The sequence below is a fragment of the Leuresthes tenuis genome, unplaced genomic scaffold (genome assembly GCF_036924035.1).
Source record: "Leuresthes tenuis unplaced genomic scaffold, fLeuTen1.0.hap1 SCAF_135, whole genome shotgun sequence".
NCBI classification, from domain to species: Eukaryota; Metazoa; Chordata; class Actinopteri; order Atheriniformes; family Atherinopsidae; genus Leuresthes; species Leuresthes tenuis.
In genome coordinates, this window is record NW_027325489.1 from 4,680 (window position 1) to 13,678 (window position 8,999).

Consider the following 8,999-nt stretch of genomic DNA (forward strand, 5'->3'; position numbering starts at 1 on the left):
TATGTATGGACCGGCATTTTTACCTTTTCTAACACATTTTTCAGCAATTATGGTTGGAGATTCACACCTACTAACAGCCGAACAACTCCGCTACCGCATTTGATGGTGTATAGTCGGGCATTCTCACCCTTTCTCATCAGCTTTTTGCAAATTATGATCTGACATTCACACCTACTTGCAGTCGAACAGCTCTGCTCCCGCTTTTGATTATGTATGGTTGGATATTCGAACCTTTTCTTAACTGCTTTTTACAAACTTTGGTCGGACGTTCACACCTTCTTGTAGCCGCACACATGCACTCCTGCTTTTGATGATGTATGGTTGGGCATTCGCACCTTTTTTTTACCCATTTGTCAGGTATTATGGGTGGACATTCACACCTTCTTGCAGCTGAACACCTCCTCTCCCACTTATGATCATGTGTGGTTTGATTTTCGAAAATTTTCTTTCATGTTTTCTAGCAATTATTGATGGACATTTAGACCTTCTTGCAGCTGAACACCACCTCTCCCGATTTTGATTATGTATGGACCGGCATTTTTACCTTTTCTAACACATTTTTCAGCAATTATGGTTGGAGATTCACACCTACTCACAGCCGAACAACTCCGCTACCGCATTTGATGGTGTATAGTCGGGCATTCTCACCCTTTCTCATCAGCTTTTTGCAAATTATGATCTGACATTCACACCTACTTCCAGTCGAACAGCTCTGCTCCCGCTTTTGATTATGTTTAGTTAGATATTCGAACCTTTTCTTAACTGCTTTTTACAAACTTTGGTCGGACGTTCACAATATCTTGCAGCCGAACACCTCCGCTTCCGCTTTTGATGGTGTATATTCGGGCATACGAACCTTTTCTTACCCGCTTTTTACAAACCAAGGTCGGACTTTCACACCTTCTCTTAGCTGAACAACTCCGCTCCCTCTTTTGATTGTGTACAGTCGTGTAATTTAACCTTTTCTTACCCGCTTTTTACCATCTATGTTCGGACATTCACACCGTCTTACAGCGGAACACCTCCGCTCCCTCTTTTGATGATGTATGGTTAGGCATTCGCACCTTTTCTTACCCATTTTTCAGTAATTATGGGTAGACATTCACACCTTCTTGCAGCTGAACACCTCCTCTCCCGCTTATGATCATGTGCAGTTTGATATTCGAAAATTTTCTTTAATGTTTTCTAGCAATTATTGATGGACATTCAGACCATCTTGCAGCTGAACACCTCCGCTCCCACTTTTGATGGTGTATAGTCGGGCTTTCGAGCCTTTTCTTCCCCGGTTTTTACAAATTATAGTTGGACATTCAGACCTTCTTGCAGCCGAAAACCTCCACTCCCTCTTTTGATCATACATTGTCGGGCATTCGCACCTTTTCTTACCCGCTTTTACAAACCATGGTCGGAATTTCACACCTTTTAGTAGCCGAACAACTCCGCTCCCGCTATTGATTGTGTACAGTCGGGTATTTTAACCTTTTCTTACCCGCTTTTTACCAACTATGGTTGGACATTCACACCTTCTTACAGCAGAACACCTCCGCTCCCTGTTTTGATTATGTATGGTTTGACTTTCGCACCTTCTCTCACCCGCCTTTTACTATGGTCGGCCATTCACAGCTTCCTCTCCACCATACTTGTATGGTGGGATATTCACACCCACCTGCATCCGAAGACCTCCGCCCCCACTTTTGTTGATATTTAGTCGGTCATTCACACCTTACCCGCTTTTGGCAAACTATGGCCTTCTTGCAGCCCAACACCTCTGATCTCGCTTTTGATGATGTAAGGTTGGGCATTCAGACCTTGCTTCACCTGCTTTTCACCAAATATAGTCGGACATTCACACCCACTTGCATCCGAAGACCTCCGCCCCAAATTTTGTTGATATTTAGTCGGACATTCGCACCTTACCCGCTTTTGGCAAACTATGGCCTTCTTGCAGCCAAACACCTCTGATCTCGCTTTTGATGATGTAAGGTTGGGCATTCAGACCTTGCTTCACCTGCTTTTCACCAAATATAGTCGGACATTCACACCTTCTTGCAGCCGAACACTTCCGCTTTTAGTGTTCTATGAGGCATTCACATATTTTCTTTCACCGTATTTTATAGATTATGGTTGGAAATTCTCACCCACTCTCATCCGAAGACCTCTCCTCCCGCTTTTGTTAATATATAGTCGGGCATTCGAACCTTTTCTTACCCGCTTTTTACAAATTATGGTCGAACATTCACACCTACTTGCAGCTGAATACTTCCGCTCCACCTTTTAGGTATGTATGGTTGGCATTTGCACCTCTTTTTATACTGATTGCTGAAGATTAAGTTGTTCTTTCTCAAACTACAAATTTTTTTTAATTGTTGAAACTTGATTTGAAGTGGATAAATAAGGAGGACAAACAGTTTTAAGTCAGGCTGATAGAAGGAATTAATTTTATAGCAAAATCTGTACTTCGTCATATGTCGAGAGATGCTTATTGCTGAAGAAGTTCTTTCTCATTCTACAAAGTACAACGTTGTTTATCGTTGAAACTTGATTAGACATGAATAAATATGAAGGACAAAGCAGTCTTAACTTGGTTTGAGTTAAGGAATTCGTTTTATAGGAGAATCCGAATTCGTGCATAACTCATAAAATAGAGCTTATTTTCGGATTCCTGTAGAATGATTCTGGTTCTTTCTCATAATACAAAGTTTGTTGTTTATTGTTGAAACTTCATCAGAAGTGAAGAAATAAATGAATGCCTATCAACAAATTGACCTTCTGTTGACCTTCGGGGAGGTGAGTATCTTCACTAGACTCACCTGTCTGCTCTTCCTCCTCATTTAGCGTAGCTCCACCCTCTGCCTTTGAATTCTCACAGACTTCAACACTGAGTGGTGAGGCCTCTACAGGCCCCTCCCCTTTTTGCTCCTCACTTCCAATCCAAGCTTTTGGCGGGAAGTTTGAATTTATTGGGTCAACCTCTTCACTTTGTTCACCAACTGCCACCTTTGGTCCTTCTCTTTGTTGGCTTGACTGTGGCTTTACCATCTTTAATTTGTTGGCAAAAGATTTAGGGCAATCTCTGAAGAGGTGATTTAATTCTCCACAGAGATTACATTTCCTGCCATTTGGACACTCTCCAAAAGTTTGCCCAATTTCTCTGCTCTTCCCACATAACACCTTGGTACAAGCCTCAACCAGGTGTCCATGCTCACCACACTTGCGGCAGAACTTGGGCTGACCCTGGTAGTGGATGTAACCTCGGTTTTCAAGGTGGCCAAAGTGTCGCCCACCCGCTGCACTGAGCACTCTTCAGCCCTTTTAAATGGTATAACTTTGCACTCCCGCACGCTCCAGCAAGCACCATTCAAGCAACAACTTTGCACTCCAGCTTCAAACATCGGCACAGTCGCAACAAGTAAGGCGACTCTACTCAGAGAAGTCACTCTGCAAAGTAAGAAGATTTCTTTTGCACAGACAGAAAGGGCTTCACCCGCAAAGGTAAAGCCTGCCAAAAATAGAAACAACTCATTAGTGCTGCTCTCCACAGAAATCTTTAGTAAAAGGCGAAAGACTTATGAGAAAGAGTTATGAAGAGAAACCAGAGTACGATTATCCGTCACTGCGGGAGCAGGGCATCAGGCTAGTTGGCATAGCCACCTTCCCCATGGTGAGCTTTGCTTGGTGGAGACGCTTGCCCCCCCCCCCCCCCCCCCCCCCCCCCCCCTTGCTCCTCGGCTGACCAAGTAGGAACAATCGGGCCCTATTCGATGGCTGCCTTGTCTTTTACTCTGTGCAAAAGACAAGGCAGCAACAAAAACACCACGAAAATCCCGTATTGAGGCTTTGTTCTGATCGCTCATTCGGTGTCGCGTTTCTTTCAAGCAATTCTCCCGGTTAGCCCACACTCGGCTCGCTCCCATAGCCGTGTTAAAGTCTACTTCGCATTCACTCTCTTTTCTCAGCAGACTCTTGGGATTTTATCTATAAAATTAATTCCTTCACTCAAACTATGTGAAAACTGCTTTGTCCTTAATATTTACCATGTCTAGAAAGATTTAAACAAAAAAAACAACGTTGTACTTTGCAGTAAAAGAAAGAGCAAATCTAAAGTTTCAGGAATCCGAGAATAAGCTTACTTTCATGAGTTCTTCACGATTTCGGATTTTGCTATAAAATGAATTCCTTCACTCAAACTAAATTAAAACTGCTAAACCGCTAATCTGTTATATGTAAGGCAGATGTCAAATTCACCGAAATAGGATCAAAGGGTATTCGGCCAATCGAGCTGTAGCAGCTTCGGTAAAAGAGTATAAGTTGAAGAGTTTGTGAATAAAGGTGTGCGCACACATAGTGTGCTGTACGAAAATAGGCAGGGAGCAATGCCGGCTGGGGTATATGTTCTTGTATGTTGTCTGACTGTTTGATTTGAATGTGTTGTGTAAGTGTCCTGTTGAATGTTACATGTTTGGGCTTTGACACGCTTCACTGTGGTTGTTAACTGTGTGGTGTGTCCTGAAATGTTATATGTTTGGGCTGTGTGACATGCTTAATGCTTGTCAGTAGCTACCCACTTATTCATATATAGCAACTGACAACATAAGAAGTCCGGACATACTTTGATAGTAGTTGTAGAAGTATCCTTATTGATAATAGATCACTAATTCATAGTGATAGAACAGTAGATGAACAGGTGCTTGCACATGTCTCACGAAAATAAAATGGGTGTATGATTGCTGACGGCAGAGCAATACTGCCAAACTTATGAGTTCTTGTGGCAAACTTGATTCAGTGTCTTGACGTGTATACGCTGTTTCGCTGACTTGATTGTCACAAGAAACAAAGTGTGTTTGATAAGATCCGACCATTTTATTACGGGAGGATCAGTATGTATGGATTCTGATGTGACTGATAAACCCATTCGTATCTTAAGCATAATCTAATACGTGAGACAACGCCCTGGCACACGATAAAAAAAAAAAAGAGAGAGAGCGGTTTTGTGTCCCACTCTAAAACTATCAGGCAGTCGGTCGAGTTTTTCAAAATCTTTAAAAACATCTAAAATGTCTGATGATAAAAGGTCCCAATAGGTCAGATAGAATTCTGCAGGAAGCCCGTCTAAACCCGGAGCTCGACTTCTCTTAAAACCTGTTAGGCATTTTTTTTACTCTAAAGCAGTAAAATTCTGTTTCAAGTGTGCATTCTCTTTTACGGTTTTGTCAACGAATTTTAAGATTTCTGCCGATGTTTCCAAGTGCACTGGTTTCTCTTTGTACATGTTACTATAAAAGGTATGTACAGTTTCAATCATCTCTTGTGTGGATTTTGTTAAAAACCCATCTTCTCTTTTTAGATTTTGAATACACTCCTTTTTATTTATAACTTTCTTTCTTTTTCACCTTCCTCAATTTCCTGCTCCCTGCTTCTTACAAAAATTCCTTTACTCTTTATTTCTGCTAAAACTGACATTTCCTTTTTGACATCTTTGATTTCTTCTTTAAAGTCTATGCCACACTGATTTAGTTTAAAGTAGCGCTGTAAGCGTTTATGTAGTCCCATCATATATCTATTCTCTTTCCTTTTTTTACGTTTACCTTGCTGTTTAAAAAAAGTCTGGGTCGTTTCCTTCACCATTTCCCACCATTGTGCATGTGTTTCGTAGAGGTCTTGAAGGGTCTGCCACTCTTTATAACATTCCCTGTACTGACTGACTATGATTTCATCCTCCAACAGGGAACAGTTGAGTTTCCACAGACCACTTCCTACCGTCACACCAGAAGGGGGTGAAAGGGTGCAGGAGAGCATAAGGTGGTCTGAAAAGAAAACAGGGGTTAATCTAACATCAGTGGGTGGGCAATCTCTAGTAAAGAAATAATCAATGCGAGAGGCTCTGGTGCCATCATGACTAAACCAGGTGAAGCCCTCCTCTCTGGGATGCATGGTTTTAAAACAGTCAGTAAGCTTAAAATCCCTGCATATGCCCTGAAATAAAATCGAAGTCTTATCCACTTTAAAATCTACCCCTGCTCTTTTTCTATCTTTCCTGCTCAAGATACAGTTAAAATCCCCTCCTACAACTAAAGGTACTTGCCCTAGCATGTAAAGCTGTATATCTTCTATAAGGTCATACCTTTCATTTTTTCCATTGAAACCATAAATATTTAAGAGGTTAAAGTCTTGCCCCATAAAATTCAAGTGTGCTAAAAGTGCCCGTCCGTCTCTCACCACTGTGCTACCTTTCACCAGAACATGCGGATTTTTAATTAGAATGGCCACACCATCATTTTTATTTTGATTTGAGCCACTCCATATCGATAAATGGGGCCACATTTCCTCCCATTGTCTATGGTTTTTTAAAAAAGGTAGTCCACATTCTTGTATTAAAAACACATCTGATTTTATGGAGTCTAAGAAGGATAAAATACTCTGGGCTCTTGTCTTTGATTTCACACTTCTCACATTTAGTGTTGAGAAGGTGAGAACCATTAAAAGCATAAAGGAAAGTAGGTATGTCATTTTCGTTTTTCTAAGTTATCAAAACAAATTACACACAGGTTATTTCTTGGGAAACTAGCTCTTCCTTCATTTCTTTAGGTGAAAAGTGAGTAGGGTGATCTATATTTCCTTTTCGGACTCTCGGTGTTGGCCTCTGACGCAATGTTGCATTTAACTTTGAGTCCCTGGGGGTTGATTGCAGAGCTGAAGTTAAAAAGGAGACCTCATTTGGTGAGTCGGAGGGGAAGACTCTAGGTTCTTCCACTGAAGAACTGTCTGAAAGGGACCTAACCCTTCCCCTCTTCTCTGATACCACTGGGGAATCAGAGGCTCAGATGCCGTCCTCTTCGGCTGTTGACCTTCGGGGAGGTGAGTATCTTCACTAGACTCACCTGTCTGCTCTTCCTCCTCATTTAGCGTAGCTCCACCCTCTGCCTGTGAATTCTCACAGACTTCAACACTGAGTGGTGAGGCCTCTACAGGCCCCTCCCCTTTTTGCTCCTCACTTCCAATCCAAGCTTTTGGCGGGAAGTTTGAATTTATTGGGTCAACCTCTTCACTTTGTTCACCAACTGCCACCTTTGGTCCTTCTCTTTGTTGGCTTGACTGTGGCTTTACCGTCTTTAATTTGTTGGCAAAAGATTTAGGGCAATCTCTGAAGAGGTGATTTAATTCTCCACAGAGATTACATTTCCTGCCATTTGGACACTCTCCAAAAGTTTGCCCAATTTCTCTGCTCTTCCCACATAACACCTTGGTACAAGCCTCAACCAGGTGTCCATGCTCACCACACTTGCGGCAGAACTTGGGCTGCCCCTGGTAGTGGATGTAACCTCGGTTTTCAAGGTGGCCAAAGTGTCGCCCACCCGCTGCACTGAGCACTCTTCAGCCCTTTTAAATGGTATAACTTTGCACTCCCGCACGCTCCAGCAAGCACCATTCAAGCAACAACTTTGCACTCCAGCTTCGAACATCGGCACAGTCGCAACAAGTAAGGCGACTCTACTCAGAGAAGTCACTCTGCACAGTAAGAAGATTTCTTTTGCACAGACAGAAAGGGCTTCACCCGCAAAGGTAAAGCCTGCCAAAAATAGAAACAACTCATTAGTGCTGCTCTCCACAGAAATCTTTAGTAAAAGGCGAAAGACTTATGAGAAAGAGTTATGAAGAGAAACCAGAGTACGATTATCCGTCACTGCGGGAGCAGGGCATCAGGCTAGTTGGCATAGCCACCTTCCCCATGGTGAGCTTTGCTTGGTGGAGACGCTTGCCCCCCCCCCCCCCCCCCCCCCCCCCCCTTGCTCCTCGGCTGACCAAGTAGGAACAATCGGGCCCTATTCGATGGCTGCCTTGTCTTTTACTCTGTGCAAAAGACAAGGCAGCAACAAAAACACCACGAGAATCCCGTATTGAGGCTTTGTTCTGATCGCTCATTCGGTGTCGCGTTTCTTTCAAGCAATTCTCCCGGTTAGCCCACACTCGGCTCGCTCCCATAGCCGTGTTAAAGTCTACTTCGCATTCACTCTCTTTTCTCAGCAGACTCTTGGGATTTTATCTATAAAATTAATTCCTTCACTCAAACTATGTGAAAACTGCTTTGTCCTTAATATTTACCATGTCTAGAAAGATTTAAACAAAAAAAACAACGTTGTACTTTGCAGTAAAAGAAAGAGCAAATCTAAAGTTTCAGGAATCCGAGAATAAGCTTACTTTCATGAGTTCTTCACGATTTCGGATTTTGCTATAAAATGAATTCCTTCACTCAAACTAAATTAAAACTGCTAAACCGCTAATCTGTTATATGTAAGGCAGATGTCAAATTCACCGAAATAGGATCAAAGGGTATTCGGCCAATCGAGCTGTAGCAGCTTCGGTAAAAGAGTATAAGTTGAAGAGTTTGTGAATAAAGGTGTGCGCACACATAGTGTGCTGTACGAAAATAGGCAGGGAGCAATGCCGGCTGGGGTATATGTTCTTGTATGTTGTCTGACTGTTTGATTTGAATGTGTTGTGTAAGTGTCCTGTTGAATGTTACATGTTTGGGCTTTGACACGCTTCACTGTGGTTGTTAACTGTGTGGTGTGTCCTGAAATGTTATATGTTTGGGCTGTGTGACATGCTTAATGCTTGTCAGTAGCTACCCACTTATTCATATATAGCAACTGACAACATAAGAAGTCCGGACATACTTTGATAGTAGTTGTAGAAGTATCCTTATTGATAATAGATCACTAATTCATAGTGATAGAACAGTAGATGAACAGGTGCTTGCACATGTCTCACGAAAATAAAATGGGTGTATGATTGCTGACGGCAGAGCAATACTGCCAAACTTATGAGTTCTTGTGGCAAACTTGATTCAGTGTCTTGACGTGTATACGCTGTTTCGCTGACTTGATTGTCACAAGAAACAAAGTGTGTTTGATAAGATCCGACCATTTTATTACGGGAGGATCAGTATGTATGGATTCTGATGTGACTGATAAACCCATTCGTATCTTAAGCATAATCTA

The 8,999-nt window shown here is 42.2% G+C and overlaps 2 non-coding genes across 2 annotated transcripts; both read right to left on the reverse strand.

The window, feature by feature from the left end:
- Positions 1-3,481: 3,481 nt before the first annotated feature.
- Positions 3,482-3,601, reverse strand: LOC140287455 (U5 spliceosomal RNA). The gene has a single exon (XR_011911620.1). It is a non-coding gene; the product is annotated as a U5 spliceosomal RNA (small nuclear RNA).
- A 3,948-nt stretch (positions 3,602-7,549) lies between these two features.
- On the reverse strand, positions 7,550-7,669 carry LOC140287456 (U5 spliceosomal RNA). The gene has a single exon (XR_011911621.1). It is a non-coding gene; the product is annotated as a U5 spliceosomal RNA (small nuclear RNA).
- Positions 7,670-8,999: the final 1,330 nt, after the last annotated feature.